The sequence below is a fragment of the Salmo salar genome, chromosome 15 (assembly GCF_965601325.2).
Source record: "Salmo salar chromosome 15, fSalSal1, whole genome shotgun sequence".
Lineage (NCBI taxonomy): Eukaryota > Metazoa > Chordata > Actinopteri > Salmoniformes > Salmonidae > Salmo > Salmo salar.
This window is the reverse complement of record NC_138305.1, coordinates 5,304,431-5,324,070: the sequence shown is the minus strand read 5'-3', so window position 1 is coordinate 5,324,070 and position 19,640 is coordinate 5,304,431.

Below are 19,640 nucleotides of genomic sequence, written 5' to 3'. Positions count from 1 at the left end.
CACCGATCCGGTAGAGGTTAAAGAGTTTGTGCTTTGCCTCAAACCTCATCCGCCACATGCTGTATGTAAAAAATTATCTATTTGTCTTATGCATGCTGGGTAATGTATCATAAAGTGATGTTTGGGTATTATGTTTTTATGTGGGTACAACTGTTTGAAAAGTGTGTGATGTTCAATGATCAACTGCTTCAGATACACAGTCATGCCCTGCCTAAGAAAATGGGAAAAACAATGTTGATTATTTGCAGTAAGATGAGCATCAAATTCCAGTTCTCATTTCCTGGTGGAACAAAATCACCCAAAATAAATGGAACGTTTCTCACAAGACACAGAGTTTGAATAGAATTAAGTGCTATGCTATTTCCACTGTTCTCTAGGTTGACTTTAGTTGGACGGTTTTTGCACTCCAAGTACCCATAGTCAAACAAGTAGATTCTAGGGAGAAGCGCACGTTTCAAAGTACAATTTTCAGAGACATATGTGACAATATTCTTTACGTTCAAAAGGCTCTCCTGTGAAGATGTGACTTGCGACATACGCCAAGTTTCCTGAATCGGGTCACAAATACAAACAACAATTTTAACTCAAACTGAGCCACCCCTTCAAGAATGTCATGCATAATGTCCACATAAAAATTACTACAAACATAGAAGTGCTGCAAACTGTTTAGTTTAGATTTTTTTCTTTACACCGAGCACAGATGGGAGCTGTGGGTCTGATTGCAACTGATTCAAATGCATTTCAAATTGATCTTTACCATGCAAGACAATCTTAGGGTCATCCACACTGTAAACTGTCTGAGCTTTAGACTCTTCTATCAAACAGAACCGGCAAAAGTAATGACCAATGAAGGACTCTGAAACAAAGGACTGCATGCATCCCCAAATGGTCTCCAGTTATTTGGCAGACAGTGCCATAAACTCTATCAGTTGAAAAAGGCAAATTTACACCATCTCTCTCCAGTTTTTAACATAATTAACCAAGGGCTCTAGAATGGCATCAAAGACACATTTCTTTAGATCTCGATATTGAAATAATGACACTAAATGAATATTCATCACAGCAGAGTTAAACTTGGGTGGCAGATTCCTGAGGACAATATAAATGGCTCCTATCTTGTGAACACCATGCTTGGATCCAAGCTGGTTAGCAGTTTCAAAGTCATCATAGTGGATCTGTAAAGTGTTTCTATGTTTTGAAAACAAGGGACGAGTCTTACAGTAACTTTCATCACAAAAGTCTTCATAAGTGACTCCCACAGATGTATCCCTAGGTGCATTTTCGAATAACTTACAGATTTCAGAATTGCGACACATGAACGGCAATGTTTCCAGTTTAGGAATATACACAAAAGTGTCTTTCACTGGGATTTGATCATACATGCCTGTTTCGCCTGCTATCAAATCTCACTCCCAACACTACTTCTACTGGCTCCACAACACACCATTTTTTGTTGAAGTACTTGGTTCTCTTAGTTTCTGTGTTAAAACTGGCAAATGGGTTTTCAGCAGATGTAGAGGGGTTGTCCATAGGCAGAACTGACAGAACATATTGTTTAATTTGGGAGTGCAGCCTAGTAGTAAGATCTTATCAATCACACACTACTGTTGACACGACACTATTTGCAACACCACTAGCTTGCAACTTGGCAATGATGGAGGCACACATATCTTCAGCAAAACTCTGTCCATTCCTCTCAAAACAATCACTTTGAGTGTTATGTCGTGGAATTATTCTAATCAAAGCAGAGAGACTTTCAGATTTCTTCAAAACAATTGAACTTCATTATTTAATTACTACAGTAATGGAGCTGGTCGGTAACCACCCGGAGGTGATCACTGAGGAACTCTACGAGCAGAACTAAGCCACAGCAGTTTATACACTGCTCAAAAAAATAAAGGGAACACTTAAACAACACAATGTAACTCCAAGTCAATCACACTTCTGTGAAATCAAACTGTCCACATAGGAAGCAACACTGATTGACAATACATTTCACATGCTGTTGTGCAAATGAAATAGACAACAGGTGGAAATTATAAGCAATTAGCAAGACACCCCCAATAAAGGAGTGGTTCTGCAGGTGGGGACCACAGACCACTTCTCAGTTCCTATGCTTCCTGGCTGATGTTTTGGTCACTTTTGAATGCTGGCGGTGCTTTCACTCTAGTGGTAGCATGAGACGGAGTCTACAACCCACACAAGTGGCTCAGGTAGTGCAGCTCATCCAGGATGGCACATCAATGCGAGCTGTGGCAAGAAGGTTTGCTGTGTCTGTCAGCGTAGTGTCCAGAGCATGGAGGCGCTACCAGGAGACAGGCCAGTACATCAGGAGACGTGGAGGAGGCCGTAGGAGGGCAACAACCCAGCAGCAGAACCGCTACCTCCGCCTTTGTGCAAGGAGGAGCAGGAGAAGCACTGCCAGAGCCCTGCAAAATGACCTCCAGCAGGCCACAAATATGCATGTGTCTGCTCAAACGGTCAGGAACAGACTCCATGAGGGTGGTATGAGGGCCCGACGTCCACAGGTGGGGGTTGTGCTTACAGCCCAACACCGTGTAGGACGTTTGGCATTTGCCAGAGAACACCAAGATTGGCAAATTCGCCACTGGCGCCCTGTGCTCTTCACAGATGAAAGCAGGTTCACACTGAGCATGTGACAGACGTGACAGAGTCTGGAGACGCCGTGGAGAACGTTCTGCTGCCTGCAACATCCTCCAGCATGACCGGTTTGGCGGTGGGTCAGTCATGGTGTGGGGTGGCATTTCTTTGGGGGGCCGCACAGCTTTCCATGTGCTCGCCAGAGGTAGCCTGACTGCCATTAGGTACCGAGATGAGATCCTCAGACCCCTTGTGAGACCATATGCTGGTGCGGTTGGCCCTGGGTTCCTCCTAATGCAAGACAATGCTAGACCTCATGTGGCTGGAGTGTGTCTGTAGTTCCTGCAAGAGGAAGGCATTGATGCTATTGACTGGCCCGCCCATTCCCCAGACCTGAATCCAATTGAGCACATCTGGGACATCATGTCTCGTTCCATCCACCAACGCCACATTGCACCACAGACTGTCCAGGAGTTGGCGGATGCTTTAGTCCAGGTATGGGAGGAGATCCCTCAGGAGACCATCCGCCACCTCATCAGGAGCATGCCCAGGCATTGTAGGGAGGTCATACAGGCACGTGGAGGCCACACACACTACTGAGCCTCATTTTGACTTGTTTTATGGACATTACATCAAAGTTGGATCAGCCTGTAGTGTGGTTTTCCACTTTAATTTTGAGTGTGACTCCAAATCCAGACCTCCATAGGTTGATAAATTGGATTTCCATTGATTATTTTTGTGTGATTTTTGTTGTCAGCACATTCAACTATGTAAAGAAAAAAGTATTTAATAAGATTATTTCTTTCATTCATATCTAGGATGTGTTATTTTAGTGTTCCCTTTATTTTTTGAGCAGTGTAGTTAAGACAAATCCTCCTGAATATGTGACAAACAACAGATGTGTGGAATGGGTCAAAAGGTTAGGATATGTTATGAAATAAATTAATACTTCAGAGCAGATAGTATCTGCTGTGAAGACTGTTCTCATTGTATGGATACCAGGCTTTGGCACCCAAAGACGATGTTCTTCTTATCAGCTAAGCATAACATATCTCCTCCCTGGTACCTTACAGACACCATTTCAGTCTATGAAATGCAGGCTCAGAGTTCTATGAACCCTATTCTATTGCACAAAACAACCATTCCATGAATAAACAGTATTATACCATAATCTTGTCATTTCTCCACCACAGTTATCATGTGGGACACCAATGTCGCCACCAATTTGTGGAGCTTCTGACTGGACTGGAGAATCAGTAACATTAGAGGGGCCTTCGAAGCTTAATGCATCGACTACTTGACCAATATACTTATGAATACTATTCAAATGTTTTCTGAAACCTGAGTATGTTGAAAACTGTCGTCTACAACCATCTGGAGCACAGACCAATCTAATCTTGGTGGAGGCATAGAAGCTATGCTCAATTCTCAAATGAGATATCAATGACTGGCTGTTTCTGTGCTATGCTTGACAACAAAAGCACCTTAACATACATTTATCTAGTTAAGAAGTTTTGTCGTCAACTCTATCACGCTAGGGGCCTCTTTTGTTTGGCCTACAACAATGTTGTAGATGGTTGTCTGTACAAATGTGTAGAAGTTGACAAGAGCATCATCATACGTCAGGTTAAAGACAAAGTGAGCTTTGACCAGTTCATCAAATGAACACAGACCACTAGTTGCCTGGCAGGAAACAAGCCTCTTGTCCACCACGATGTAGTAGTTGTCAATCATGCTCTGTCTACTTTCCAACGGCAAGGAGGTATGTTTGTCAACCCTTTCTCCCATCAAGATGGGGATCTGTATTGCATGACTGCAATACACAAAGGGTCTTTTTAAGTCACTCTCATGTTAAGACAAAGAGACAACCCAAAAAGAAATGACACAGAAATTAATCTATCAGTTTACCTTATGAAAGTGCACTAGTCTAGCCACAGCGTCACTGGCACGAGGACTTTGCAGCTGCGTCATGCTGTTTTACAGCCAAGACGCAAATGTTAGAGTGCACAGCATATTGTCTCCTGATTATTGTGTTAGGATGTTCTGTGACTTTGCTCCATGTTATTGTGTTAGGATGTTCTGTGACTTTGCTCCATGTTATTGATTTAGGATGTTCTGTGACTTTGCTCCATGTTATTGTGTTAGGATGTTATGTGACGTTGCTCCATGTTATTGTTTTAGGATGTCCTGTGACTTTTCTCTCAGGAAAGGAACTGATAGAATAACAGAAAGAAGGAAACACATACAGTAGATACTATGTGTGCAAGGTCATTATCAGCTTATTGCACCCTGAGAGTAGAAATGCCTAGTTTGAGTATTTGTGCTAAAGGGGAACACCCCTTCAGAGCTTCTAACAAACTTGTACTTTGAGTATTATGTTTGTTGTAACCTCTCCAACCGTGATAATAAATATTTGTTTATTTAACTAGCTAATGGGGATCCTAATGAAATAAAATAAAAAATGTAATGTGTTATGATGCTGGGTGTCAAGTGAAGTGTTACCAATCATTGTGTCACGCCCTGACCTGAGAGAGCCTTTTTTATGTCTCTAGTTAGGTTTGGTCAGGGTGTGATTTGGGTGGGCATTCTATGTCCTTTTTTCTAAGCTTTGTATTTCTTTGTTTTGGCCTGGTATAGCTCTCAATCAGGGACAGCTGTACATCGTTGTCGCTGATTGGGAGTCATACTTAGGCAGCCTGTTTTCCTTTGGGGTTTGTGGGTAGTTATTTTCTGTTTTGTACATTTTGTGACCTGACAGAACTTTTGGCTGTCGTTCATTTTCTTGTTTGTTTGAAGTGTTTCTTATTATTAAAACATTAATATGAACACTCACCACGCTGCGCTTTGGTCCCCTTCTTCTACAGACGACAAGCGTTACACATTGAGAAAACATTTTTTGGCAAATATGTGAATTGTGGCCCTCTGTTCCATAAACTAGATGTGACTGGTTATTAACTGAAACACTGTAATAATATTCCCCATTAACTAAACCAAAGAGTGTGTAGCGGTTGTCCCAACTGTGAACATTCCACAGTTGGTGTGAGGTGGCTAGGTCATATGGTCAAGGAGCTAGTGCATTTTAAAATATTTTTTAATGTAGGAATAACTTTAAATGTAGGAATCATTTTATGAGAAAATTAAAGGGTGTGCAACATGCCTCTCTATATAAGGCATAATTTACAGTTAAATTAGGTTGCTTAATCACATGGTGTAGAGCTATTGGAATTTGAATATTGTGATTATGCAATTAGTTGACGGTCCCTAACAAGTTGCATTGACAGTTCTCCAGGCAGCCTACACCATTGCCATGTGATTATGAAACTAGGGTCGGAATCGGTAAAATAAGACCTCTGCAATGTTGTACACCTTTTGTCCTTCACAAAGAACCTGAAGTATCTAGCTCAAATAGTTTGCGAATTATTGAAGTTTGAAGGTCCGAATGTCTGGCGAACATCGAATCTCAAACCAACTTTACCAATGGTCTGATACCTTTCCAGAAGTAAAAAAAAAAAATCACATCAGATCAGACACTTGATTTTTATATTCTAACTAAGCTAAATTTCTAACTAATGACTGACTTCCATAATAGCATCATACGATTTAATCATCCAAATTCGATTCTCTAATAAAACTGTGAGTTCGCCTTTCTCCTTGTTAGAGAGCAAAATGCCACTTATTTTAATAATAATGTATTTATTGCTAAATGATATTCAATTATTACGAATGCTCGTTCCAGACACGAGAAAAAGGAAGTCACAAGATAGTATTTCATAATTAAGACTGACTAAGGAATTACTATAACATAATAAATACTAAGTAATTATTGTGAAATACTAAGTCATTATTATTGGATAGTAAGTCATTATTATGAGATAGTATGTCATGAAGTTGCACAAACAATTGTTTTGCTAACATATGATGTGGGTCGCTGGGTTACCGGTTTGCCAGGCCAGGGGTCCCTGGGTTACCGGTTTGCCAGGCCAAGGGTCACTGGGTTACCGGTTTGCCAGGCCCGGGGTCCCTGGGTTACCGGTTTGCCAGGCCATGGGTCCCTGGGTTACCGGTTTGCCAGGCCAGGGGTCCCTGGGTTACCGGTTTGCCAGGCCAGGGGTCCCTGGGGAAGAAAAGGTTGAAGACCCCTGATTTAACCTCTTGAGACGGGAAAACATGTTCTTTACATGTGCTCTTTATTACAGAATGTTAAAATTAGTACCTAAACGGTACTCAATTGGTGGAACTACCCAAGTTCTGTAGGTCAGAGAGCTAACTATGTATCTATTGTTGCCCCCTCATATTCTGCCACCACTTCATTTAGAGAAGCTATTTCAATCTGATATTTCTCCTATGGTCTACCATATATTGTATAAATATATAGACGACATTTCCATTTTAGAGCACATCGACAGACTTTTTACCTAGTTTGCTCTGGGATTCGAACCAGCGACCTTTCCATTTGCTGGTCCAACGCTCTTAACTTATAAATATTGGGCCAGCAAGATATGACCCCTCTCTAAAATAACATAACAGTCACACATTGTAGCAAACTGATGGAAGGTTAGGAGACTCACTGGAAGTCTAACATATAATACCACGATGTATGTTTAAATTCTAATAAATAACCAATAAAATCAACACCGTAAAAACAATGTCGCTTTTTTAATTCATGCTTTTATTAAAGCTGAACAGTACTTTGCTCCCAGGTACCATCTCCTGCCGTTGTGCCCTAGATCAAGGCACTTAACCCCTAAATGGCTCTTCATCCAAGGGGTGCTGCTCCATGGCTTTCCCTGTGCCTCTCAAATTGTTTCACCATGTTAAGTTGGGAGATATCTTCTAGGTCTAGGACAGGAGGGTGGTGGAACTGACCAGCGATGTGTTACTTGGATAAAGATGAGAATCTCTTGTCTGTGGAGCCACTGATTGGGGAGAGGACTTGCTTCACTTCTTGCTTTACTTCTGTTTAAACCATGTCCATTTGGGGATATCTTCTAGGACAGCAGAGGTGGTGATCAGAGTTGAATTCAACAAGGATATTCAACTTGGATAAATATTGGAATGTCAGGTCTGGGGAGGAGAGTCACTGACCTTAGAATGTTTGTTGCCTCGATGAAGAGGATACTGCTGACTTGAGGAGCTTATAATGTTTTGTTGAGGAAATGTGGCCTTGAAGAAGAGGAGGAGGAATTATTGGGAGACACTTTAAATACCAATGTAGTCTAGTGGCAGTGTGGCTCCGCCCAGTTTCAGTTCTGAGCAACAGGAGGTCAGGAATGCTGAAAGACATCACAGAGACAGGAAAGTATTCACTAAGTATCTTTATCTTTACAAGTGTGTTGCATGTTCACTAAATCCTCACATTTGGAGCCAAACATGTGGATAATGTCACTTCTTTAAAGTGGGGACATATATAATAGCACTGTAGAACATAAATACATTTTTAAACATTCTTTACCACGTCTTAATTCTCTTGCAGATGCCTGCCTTTTTCTTGGGTTTGGTGGTTGACTGATTTCTCAGCCACCTCTGAAATCCCCTGCTGGCTCTCTGGTCCCCTCTGCTGGCTCTCTGGCTCCCCCGGCTGGTCATGTACAACCCAGCGAGGCCTTGGTTTACCTTCTGGCCCGTGGCCCACCCCAGCAACTGTTGATCGTGGTTGTAGTCAGATGGAAACTGGTTGATGAACTGGGTGCTGAACTTCTTGATTTGCCCGTCAACCCTGTACATGTGACAATTAAACTTCTAATCTAATGTAATCAGCCTCCAGATTCATCTCCTCCAGTCATTTCTCCTCCTGTTCTTTTAGGTAATGTTCCTTCCTCCTCTCCCTGTCCTCTTTAACTGTCTGTTGAGTCTGTTTTGGAAGCAGGGACTGCTCTCTCCAATGCTTATTGAAATACTCCATCTTCTTCCATTTCTCCTCATCTTTCAGCAACCCCTTCCTCTTCTCCCTCTCTCTCTCTCTGCCCAGGTGGTGAAGGACGTTATCGCTTCAGTGGTACCAGGGATGACTGGAAGGTGAGAAGCAGAGGTCACATTTAACATGTGTCCCTAATGGCACCGTATTCCAGGGATTAACACGGATAACCAGGATCCCGGGACTGTCCCGGGACCACCCTTCACATTTCCCCAAAAATAAAATGACAAGACCTGGGAAATTACAACATTCCCCCCCGATGTCGCAATAAAGCAATTCAACAAAATGCACAACATGTGCAGCAGCAGATTGGCAAAACAAAAATATCACATTATCCAAACAGGTTGTCACATGGAAGCCTTGAACCTAGCATATTTACTTAACGTTGCAGCCTGGTCTCATTATGTAGACATAACATAGTCAACGTAAATCCACCACTCAAATTAGTATGATATGTTACATTTGGTATGTTTACATAAGACAGATGCTTACCTAAGGCAAAAACAAAAAAAGGGTGGTTGGTCGGGGTGGATGGGTAGGTGTTGTGGCAAAGAAGGGGGTCGAGTGATAAATGGCAGATATGTGAGGGCAGAACTAATAAACGGGCTCTGCCCGATCACTAAAATGGCCACCCCGATCAGAACTACAGATCACAAAATGGCCGACTGCCAAAACTACAATTCCCAGAAGCAAGGGGAACCCTCAGAAGGTGGAGCCGACCCACAGATAAAAGGTCAAGAAAAACCAGGAAGAGAGAGAGAGGGCGGGAAGGATCTATGAACCATAGAGAAAGAGACAATCTACATTGGCTGGATTTACCGTGTACGAGCTGGACTGTTTTGGACTTACCTGTTGGCGTTTAGACCTGGACCTACCGAGAACCAGATTTGTGTACCGAACCCTGCTATCATTGACCTTACCTGCGGCCTGGGTGGACCAGGACAGCGAAACAAACACACAGGTACTGTCATGTTCGAAAGAACTTTCATTCTGGGCTGACTTTGGTGACAGTTTCCCACTTAATTTGTGACAAACGCTCCTAACTTTGAAGAGGTTTGCCACAGTGTATAATGCGAATGTCAACCAACCCAAAGGTTGCAAGTTTGAATCTCATCACGGACAACGTCAGCCTTTTAGCTAATTAGCAACTTTTCAACTACTTAATGCTTTTGTGCTACTTTGCATGTTATCTAACCCTTCCCCTAAATCTAACCTTAACCTTTTTAGCTAACCCTAACCTTAATCCTAACCCCTAACCCTAACACCTATCCAAGCTAATGTTAGCTACGTAGTTAGTAACACAAGCCACCTAGCTAGAATTTGTAACATATTATACGTTCTGCAAATTCTTAACGTTTGGTAAGTTTTGCAAATTCATGACATGCTGTATAATACTGTTGTAAGTAGAGATTCCACCTACGTATTTATTATATGAGTGATGGCTTACCAGCCAATCACATGAGAGTTGTTCATTTATATTTGTTGCGTTCTGGTTTAAGCATAAGATTTTGACTGTAGATATTACCCCAGCATGGAACCAAGCTAGTTCTCATGTTGGAGCTAGTCGGTCTAAGTGTATTGTATTATTAATAAACTGACCAAAGAGAGAAGGTTGTTGTGGCCTTCTTTCCACGCCTCAAAGCAACGAGTTGGAGTTGACATGGGTCCAGGGTTATTGATCTAACTACAGTACAGTAGCTATCAACCATTAGCCAACAACTGTGGTAAAGCCGTATGAAATGTAACTTCTGAAATTAAATGAAGTGTCACAGATTTATGTACAAAATAATACTAAATGCTCTGAGACCAGGTTGCAGCTACACAAACTCGCCATAAATTCACAGCACATGCATAATTGACACTGCATGACTGCACACGAGACCCGAATACATGATAGAGTTCTCATCAGATCTGAAAATTAGATCCTGGTCCAATCCAAACCCAGTGAGCTGAACCCAGGTCCGACATCACAGAAATGAAATGAGCATGAACCCTAAAAAAAGGCAGATTTCTAGAAAACAGTAGGCTATATTGATTTAATCTGGTGTTGAGATATAACGCGGCAGAGGCGGGCGGCAGGAAAAGACAAGGAAACAGCCATTGGGCCGAGAAAAATCGCAAGTTCATGATTAGGAAAACTAATTTTAGTTATGATCAACCGAATGTTGAAAATATTGGAATAAAGTAGACTAATGCAATTGAAAGCACTAGTAAGGATAGGCGGCCAAACGAGGAGTTGGCTTTGGGGATAACCAGTGAAATGTACATGCTGGAGCGCATGCTACGGGTGGGGGCTGCTATGGTGACCAGTGAGCTGAGATAAGGCAGGGCTTTACCTAGCAAAGACTTATAGATGACCTGGAGCCATTGGGTTTGGCAACGAATATGAAGCGAGGGCCAGCCAACGAGAGCATACAGGTCGCAGTGGTGGGTAGTTTAAGAGGTTTTGGTGACAAAACGGATGGCACTGTGATAGACTACATCCAATTTGCTGAGTAGAGGGTTGAAGGCTATTTTGTAAATGACATCGCCGAAGTCAAGGATTGGTAGGATAGTCAGTTTTACGAGGGTATGTTTGACAGCATGAAAGAAGGGTGCTTTGTTGCGAAACAGGAAGCCCATTCTAGATTTAATTTTGGATTGGAGATGCTTAATGTGAGTCCGGAAGGAGAGTTTACAGTCTAACCAGACACCTAGGTATTTGTAGTTGTCCACATATTATAAGTCAGAACCGTCCAGAGTAGTGATGCTGGAAGGGTGGGCAGGTGTGGGCAGCGATCGGTTGAAGAGCATGCATTTAGTTTTACTTGCATTTAAGAGCAGTTGGAGGCCACGGAAGGAGAGTTGTATGTCATTGAAGCTTGTCTGGAGGTTAGTTAACACAGTGTCCGAAGAAGAGCCAGAAGTATACAGAATGGTGTCGTCTGCGTAGAGGTGGATCAGAGAATCACCAGCAGCAAGAGCGACATCATTGATGAATAAAGAGAAAAGAGTCGGCACGAGGATTGAACCCTGTGGTACCCCCATAGAGACTGCCAGAGGTCCAGACAACAGGCCCCCCGATTTGACACACTGAACTCTGTCTTGAGTAGTTGGTGAACCAGGCGAGGCAGTCATTTGAGAAACCAAGGCTGTTGAGTCTGCCGATAAGAATGTGGTGATTGACAGAGTCGAAAGCCTTGGCCAGGTCGATGAAGACAGCTGCACAGTATTGTCGCTTATCGATGGCGGTTAAGATATTGTTTAGGACCTTGAGCGTGGCTGCGGTGCACCCATGACCAGCTCAGAAACCAGATTGCATAGCAGAGAAGGCACGGTGGGATTCGAAATGGTCAGTGATCTGTTTTTTAACTTGGCTTTCAAAGATCTTAGAAAGACAGGGTAGGATAGATATAGGTCTGTAGCAGTTTGGGTCTAGAGTGTCTCCCCCTTTGAAGAGGGGGATGACCCTGGCAGCTTTCCAATCTTTGGGGATCTCAGACGATATGAAAGAGAGGTTGAACAGGCTAGTAATAGGGGTTGCAACAATTTCGGCGGATAATTATAGAAAGAGAGGTTGTCTAACCCAGCTGATTTGTAGGGGTCCAGATTTTGCAGCTCTTTCAGAACATCAGCTCTCTGGATTTGGGTGAAGGAGAAATGGGGGAGGCTTGGGAGTGTTGCTGTGGGGGGTGCAGGGCTGTTGACCGGGGTAGGGGTAGCCAGGTAGAAAGCATGGCCAGCCGTAGAAAAATGCTTATTGAAATTCTCAGTGATTGCGGATTTATTGGTGGTGACAGTGTTGCCTAGCCTCAGTGCAGTGAGCAGCTGGGAGGAGGTGCTCTTATTCTCCATGGACTTTACAGTGTCGCAGAACTTTTTGGAGTTTGTGCTACAGGATGCAAATTTCTTTTTGAAAAAGCTTGCATTTGCCTCCCTAACAACCTGCATATACGTATTTGTTCCTAACTTCCCTGAAAGTTGCATATCGCGGGGGCTATTCGATGCTAATGCAGTACGCCACAGGATGTTTTTGTGCTGGTCAAGGGCAGTCAGGTCTGGAGTGAACCAAGGGCTATATCTGTTACTGTTCTAAATGTTATGAATGGGGCATGCTTATTTAAGATGGTGAGGAAAGCACTTTTAAAGAATAACCAGGCATCCTCTACTGACGGAATGAGGTCAATATCCTTCCAGGATACACAGGCCAGGTCGATTAGAAAGGCCTGTTCACTGAAGTGTTTTAGGGAGCGTTTGACAGTGATGCGGTCGTTTGACCGCAGACCCATTACAGACGCAAGCAATGAGGCGGTGATCGCTGAGAGGGCAGGTTGGTTAGGATGATATCTATGAGGGTGCCCGTGTTTACGGATTTGGGGTATTACCTGGTAGGTTCATTGATATGACATAATGACACAACATGATGACAGGTGTGGAACTAATGTGCGTGTACAGGAGACTAAAGATGATGATGTCATAAGGAAAACAGATCTTACCTCTGTTGATGATCTCATATCCCTCCTCCTCTCTCTGATACATTCTCTCTGTCTTTTTGAGGTTCCTCTTCTCCCACTTCCTATTCACCCAGTGCTTTCCTTCTGATACTTTTATTGGCTGGGGAGAGGTCCTCCTTGTCGTCCTCCTTCTCTTCAGGGTTCTTCTCCTCCTCTTCAGGCTTCTCTAACTCACCCCTCTTGTACTTCTCATCCCTTCTTTCCTCTTCTGCCATCTCCTGCCTCTTTTTTGCCTCTGTCATCTTCTCTCTTCCTCTGATTAAAGCTATGTGGCCTTCAATGGCTCTCTTTCTCTCCTCCTCTCTCTCTTCCTGCTTCGCCTCTCTAAGTCTGTCAGTTTCTTTATGTTTTGCAATTTTGATCTGTTGTTTTTTTATCCTGGTCTTCTTGTTGTCGTACCCTCTTCGATCTGTAGTTTTTTATCCTGCTCCTCTTGTTGTTGTACCCTCTCCAGCTGTCTGTCCATCGATAACAGTCTTTCCTGCTTCTTCCTCCTGATTTGTTGTTCTTCTTCTATCCGTTCTCTTTCCCCCTTCAATATTTCTAGCCTCTTCTCTTCATGCATATTGAGCCGTTCCTATGCCTCTGCTTGTAAATCTTCTATTTTAATTCCATCATTCTCCATGCTTACTGTCTTCTGTTTGACTTCATCTCCCTCAGAAAGTGACAAAGAGAGACCTCTCTGTCCCTCTCTAGCTGTACCTCCTCTCTTTCTCTTTCCTCCTCCTCTTCTTCCTCTGTCAGTTTCTGCTTTTCTTTTCTCTTCCTTTGTGTCGCTCAATTTCGAACTGTTCTCTGGTCCTCTCTTCTTCTCACTTCCTCCTTTCTCCATCTCTCCTCTTGAAGTTCTTATTTCTTCTATCGATCTCTGTCTCTTATTCTAAGGGCGATTGCAGCAGTAGGTTCGGCAGCAGCTAGAATGCCGGCGACGCTCAATGCCTGAGCTGGACAGAAGGGGGAGCCAAAGCGAAAGCTGGTGTGACTTCTTCTGTCTCTGTCTCTGTCTGTGTGTTTCGATCTCCCTCTCCTTCCTCCTTCTCCTTCCTTCCAACAATAATTGGTGCATGAGACTAATGCAGTGCGACTTGAGTTTAGGTGAGGGACGGTGAGTTTCACCTCTGCTCCCTCCCTCCCCTCAGACTGACCATCAGATGCAGGCCATCAGTTCAGTGGAAAGGTAAAATGTAATTATTATGCTCACTCAGCTGTGCCTCACAAGTAATACAACAAATGATCTATTACCAGTGTGATCATAGACCTATATTTGTTAAATATACTTTCTAATTAGTCTGAGAATAACAACATGTGCAGGGCAATTCAAGCACAGCCAATATGCAGTGATAATGTATTGGGCCAATAGGCTACAGAACAAACCTCATTGCTACAGAGCTGTTTTTAATTGGTTAATGTTGCATAGGCTTACGTAATTTAAGTAATGTTTAAAACAATCTGAGCGGGAGATCTCGGCTTGCAAATTGACTCAGTGATATTGACTCAGAAAAGGTTGGTGACCACTGTTCTATGTCAATTTGTCTCTGTCTTTCCATCACTTGCCTCTTTCCATCTTGCATCTTTTCCTGTGTCTTGTTCTCAATCTCTGCTTTCTCCTCTATGTCCATTTGGATCTGTTTCCATCTTTCTACATCTTTCTCTCTCTCTTCTTGAATACCTTTCTATATATGTCACTGTATTAAGTATAGATCAGTCCTCTGGGACCAGACTATATGTATGTCACTGTATTGAGTATAGATCAGTCCCCTGGGACCAGACTATATATGTCACTGTATTGAGTATAGATCAGTCCCCTGGGACCAGACATCAACACCATCATTCCAGACACCCTGGACCCACTTCAATTTGCATACCACCCCAACAGATCCACAGATGACGCAATCTCTAATGCACTCCACACTGCCCTTTCCCACATGAACAAATGAATGCCTATGCGAGAAGGCTGTTCATTGAGTACACCACAGTGCCCATAAACCTCATCACTAAGCTAAGGACCCTCGGACTAAACACCTCCCTCTGCAACTGGATCCTAATCTTCCTCACAGGCTGCCCCCAGGTGGAGGGAAGGCAACAACACATCCACCGTGCTGACCCTCAACACAGGGGCCCCTCAGGGGTGTGTGCTTAGTGGTTCCAGGACAACAACCTCTCTATCAATGTCAGCAAGACAAAAGAGCTAATCGTGAACTACAGGAAACGGAACGCATGCCCACATCCACAGGGCTGTAGTGGAGCGGGTCGAGAATTTTCATGTTCCACGGTGTCCACATCACTACGGAATTGTCATGGTCCACACACCACAACACATTTGTGAAGAGAGCACGACAACACCTTTTCCTCCTCAGGAGCCTGAAAATATTTCTCATGGACCCTCAGATCCTCAAAAAGTTCTACAGCTGCACCATTGAGAGCATCTTGACTGGCTGCATCACCGCTTGGTATGGCAATTGCTTGGCATCCGACCGCAAGGTGCTTCAAAGGGTAGTGCGTACGGCCCAGTACACCACTGGTGCCAAGCTTCCTGCCATACCTGTGTTAGTGGAAGGCCCTAAAAATTGACAAATATTCCAGCCACCCAATTCATAGACCTGTTCTCTCTTCTACCGCACTGCAAGCGGTACCGATGCACCAAGTCTGGAACCAACAGGACCTGAACAGTTTCTACCACTAAGCCATAAGTAGTTAGTTAAATAGTTAACCAAGAACTCTTTTGACTCATCATATGCGCTGGTGTTACTGTTTATTATCTTTCCTGTTGCCTAGTCACTTTATCTCTGCCTATATGTACATATCTACCTCAATGACCTTATACCCCTGCACATCTGCTCGGTACTGGTACCCCGTGTATATAGCCAAGTTATCATTACTCATTGTGGATTTATTCCTCGTGTTTTCTATTATTTCTCTATTTTTCTCTCCAACGCAGTCTAATTGGAATGAATGGCAGTAGAGTCAGAATCCTGATTTGACTTATGCAGGAAAATACAAGTAAGGCATGTGATATCAGATATTGTGTATTAGAAGTATTGTCAACGTAAAATATTGCCATATAATTATAAATACAGTTTATGCAGGTTTTATACAAAAGTTCTGTATTAACGGCCTTTAAAATATATGTAAAATAGCGAGTGCTATTATATGATACAATATCAGTTCTTGTTGCATTACATCTTGTCTAAGTCCTATCATCAGCTGATTTCAGCCAGTGTTTGGCAGTGGATTGACTATATTGTTTGAATGGAATGTTGGAATATTGGCAGTTAATTTGAACAATTAATGGAATCATTCCTCTAAAACTGTCTGGCTAGCTAGCTAACAAACATACAGGGAAGATACATTCCTTAAATTCATTATTTTACACAATATCTTATCAGCGCATTGGCAAACCATGGTTGACCAACTTCCTGACCAAAATGGCTGACCTTTATACCATCATTAGATGGTTCATGACCATTCTAGTATTCTAATTCCCAATAGTATGACCACCATCTACTCCCTATCTTGGTGGTGTCTGTCGCGGACACCGACGACTTGCTTCTGGACAAGCTAAACACCTTCTTCGCCCGCTTTGAGGATAACACAGTGCCACCGACGCGGCCCGCTACCAAGGACTGTGGGCTCTCCTTCTCCATGGCCGATGTGAGTAAGACATTTAAGTGTGTGAACCCTCCCAAGGCTGCCGACCCAGACGGCATCCCTAGCCGCGTTCTCAGAGCATGCGCAGACCAGCTGGCTGGTGTGTTTACGGACATATTCAATCTCTCCCTATCCCAGTCTGCTTTCCCCACATGCTTCAAGATGGCCACCATTGTTCCTGTACCCAAGAAATCAAAAGCAACTGAACTAAATTACTATTGCCCCGTAGCACTCACTTCTGTCATCATGAAGTGCTTTGAGAGGCTAGTCAAGGATCTTATCACCTCTCTCTCCCTTACCTGACACCCTAGACCCACTTCGATTTGCATACAGCCCCAATAGATCCACAGACGATGCAATCACCATCGCACCGCACACTGCCCTATCTCATCTGGACAAGAGAAATACCTATGTAAGAATGCTGTTCATCGACCATAGCTCCACCTTCCACACCACAGTACCCTCCAAGCTCATCATTAACCTCTCTGGGCTAGGCGGAACGAAATCGTCCCACCTACGCAACAGCCAGGGTAATCCCGTGGCGCGATTTTCAAATACCTTAGAAATGCTATTACTTCAATTTCTCAAACATATGACTATTTTACACCATTTTAAAGACAAGACTCTCGTTAATCTAACCACACTGTCCGATTTCAAAAAGGCTTTACAACGAAAGCAAAACATTAGATTATGTCAGCAGAGTACCAAGCCAGAAATAATCAGACACCCATTTTTCAAGCTAGCATATAATGTCACAAAAACCCAGAAGACAGCTAAATGCAGCACTAACCTTTGATGATCTTCATCAGATGACACACCTAGGACATTATGTTATACAATACATGCATGTTTTGTTCAATCAAGTTCATATTTATATCAAAAAACAGCTTTTTACATTAGCATGTGACGTTCAGAACTAGCATACCCCCCGCAAACCTCCGGTGAATTTACTAAATTACTCACGATAAACGTTCACAAAAAACATAACAATTATTTTAAGAATTATAGATACAGAACTCCTTTGTGCAATCGAGGTGTCCGATTTTAAAATAGCTTTTCGGTGAAAGCACATTTTGCAATATTCTCAGTAGATAGCCCAGCCATCACAGCTAGCTATTTAGACACCCACCAAGTTTAGCCCTGACCAAAGTCAGATTTACTATTACAAAAGTTTGATTACCTTTGATGTTCTTCGTCAGAATGCACTCCCAGGACTGCTACTTCAATAACAAATGTTGGTTTGGTCCAAAATAATCCATCGTTATATCCAAACAGCGGCGTTTTGTTCGTGCGTTCAAGACACTATCCGAAGTGTAAATAAGGGTCACGAGCATGGCGCAATTCGTGACAAAAAAATTCTAAATATTCCATTCTAAATATTCCATTATCGTACTTCGAAGCATGTCAACCGCTGTTTAAAATCAATTTTTATGCCATTTTTCTCGTAAAAAAGCGATAATATTCCAACCGGGAATCTGCGTTTAGGTAAACAGAGGAAGGAAAACAAAGCATTCGGTCGACGCGGGCACGCGCCTGAGTCTCACAGTACTGTAACCAGGCACTACCCAAACGCGCTACTTTTTTTCAGCCAGAGCCTGCAAAGCCACGATTCAGCTTTTTGCCGCCTTCTGAGAGCCTATGGGAGCCGTAGGAAGTGTCACGTTATAGCAGAGATCCTCAGTCTTCAATAAACAGAGGCAAGAAGAACGACACCTTGTCAGACAGGCCACTTCCTGCATGAAATCTTCTCAGGTTTTTGCCTGCCATATGAGTTCTGTTATACTCACAGACACCATTCAAACAGTTTTAGAAACTATAGGGTGTTTTCTATCCAAAGCCAATAATTATATGCATATTCTAGTTACTGGGCAGGAGTAGTAACCAGATTAAATCGGGTACGTTTTTTATCCAGCCGTGTCAATACTGCCCCCTAGCCCTAACAGGTTAAGCTCGAGGCCCTGGGTCTGAACCCCGCCCTGTGCAACTGGGTCCTGGACTTCCTGACGGGTCGCCCCCAGATGGTAAAGGTAGAAAACAACACCTCCACTTTGCTGATCCTCAACACTGGGGCCCCACAAGGGTGTGTGCTCAGAACCCTGCTCTACTCCCTGTTCACCCATGACTGTGTGGCCATGCACGCCTCCAACTCAATCATCAAGTTTGCAGATGCCACAACAGTACTAGTCTTGATTACCAACAATGACGAGACAGCCTACAGGGAGGAGGTGAGGGCTCTGGAAGTGTGGTGCCAGGAAAATAACCTCTCACTCAACGTTAACAAAACAACGGAGATGATCGTGGACTTCAGGGAAGAGCAGATGGAGCAGCCCCCTAGCCACATCGACGGGACCGCAGTATAGAAGGTGGAAAGCTTCAAGTTCCTTGACGTACACATCACTGACAAACTGAAATGGTCCACCCACACAGACAGTGTGGTGATGAAGGCACAACAGGAAGGCCAAAATGATCATCAAGGACAACAACCACCCGAGCCACTGCCTGTTCACCCCATTGTCATCCAGAAGGCAAGGTCAGTACAGGTGCATCAAAGCTGGGACTGAGAGACTGAAAAACAGCTTCTATCTCAAGGCCATCAGACTGTTAAACAGCCATCACTAGCACCTTAGAGGATGCTGCCTATACACATAAACTTGAAATCACTGCCCACTATAATAAATGGAACACTAGTCACTTTAATAATGTTTACATATTTTGCATTACTCATCTCATATGAATATACTGTATTCTATACTATTCTACTGTATCTTAGTATATGCCGCTCTGACATCGCTCATCCATATATGTATATATTCTTAATTCCATTCCTTTACTTAGATTTGTGTGTATTGTGTATATGTTGGGAAATTGTTAGATATTACTTGTTAGATATTACTGCACTGTTGGAGCTAGAAACCCAAGCATTTCGCTACACCCACAATAACATCTGCTAAACACGTGTATGTGACCAATAACATTTGATTTGA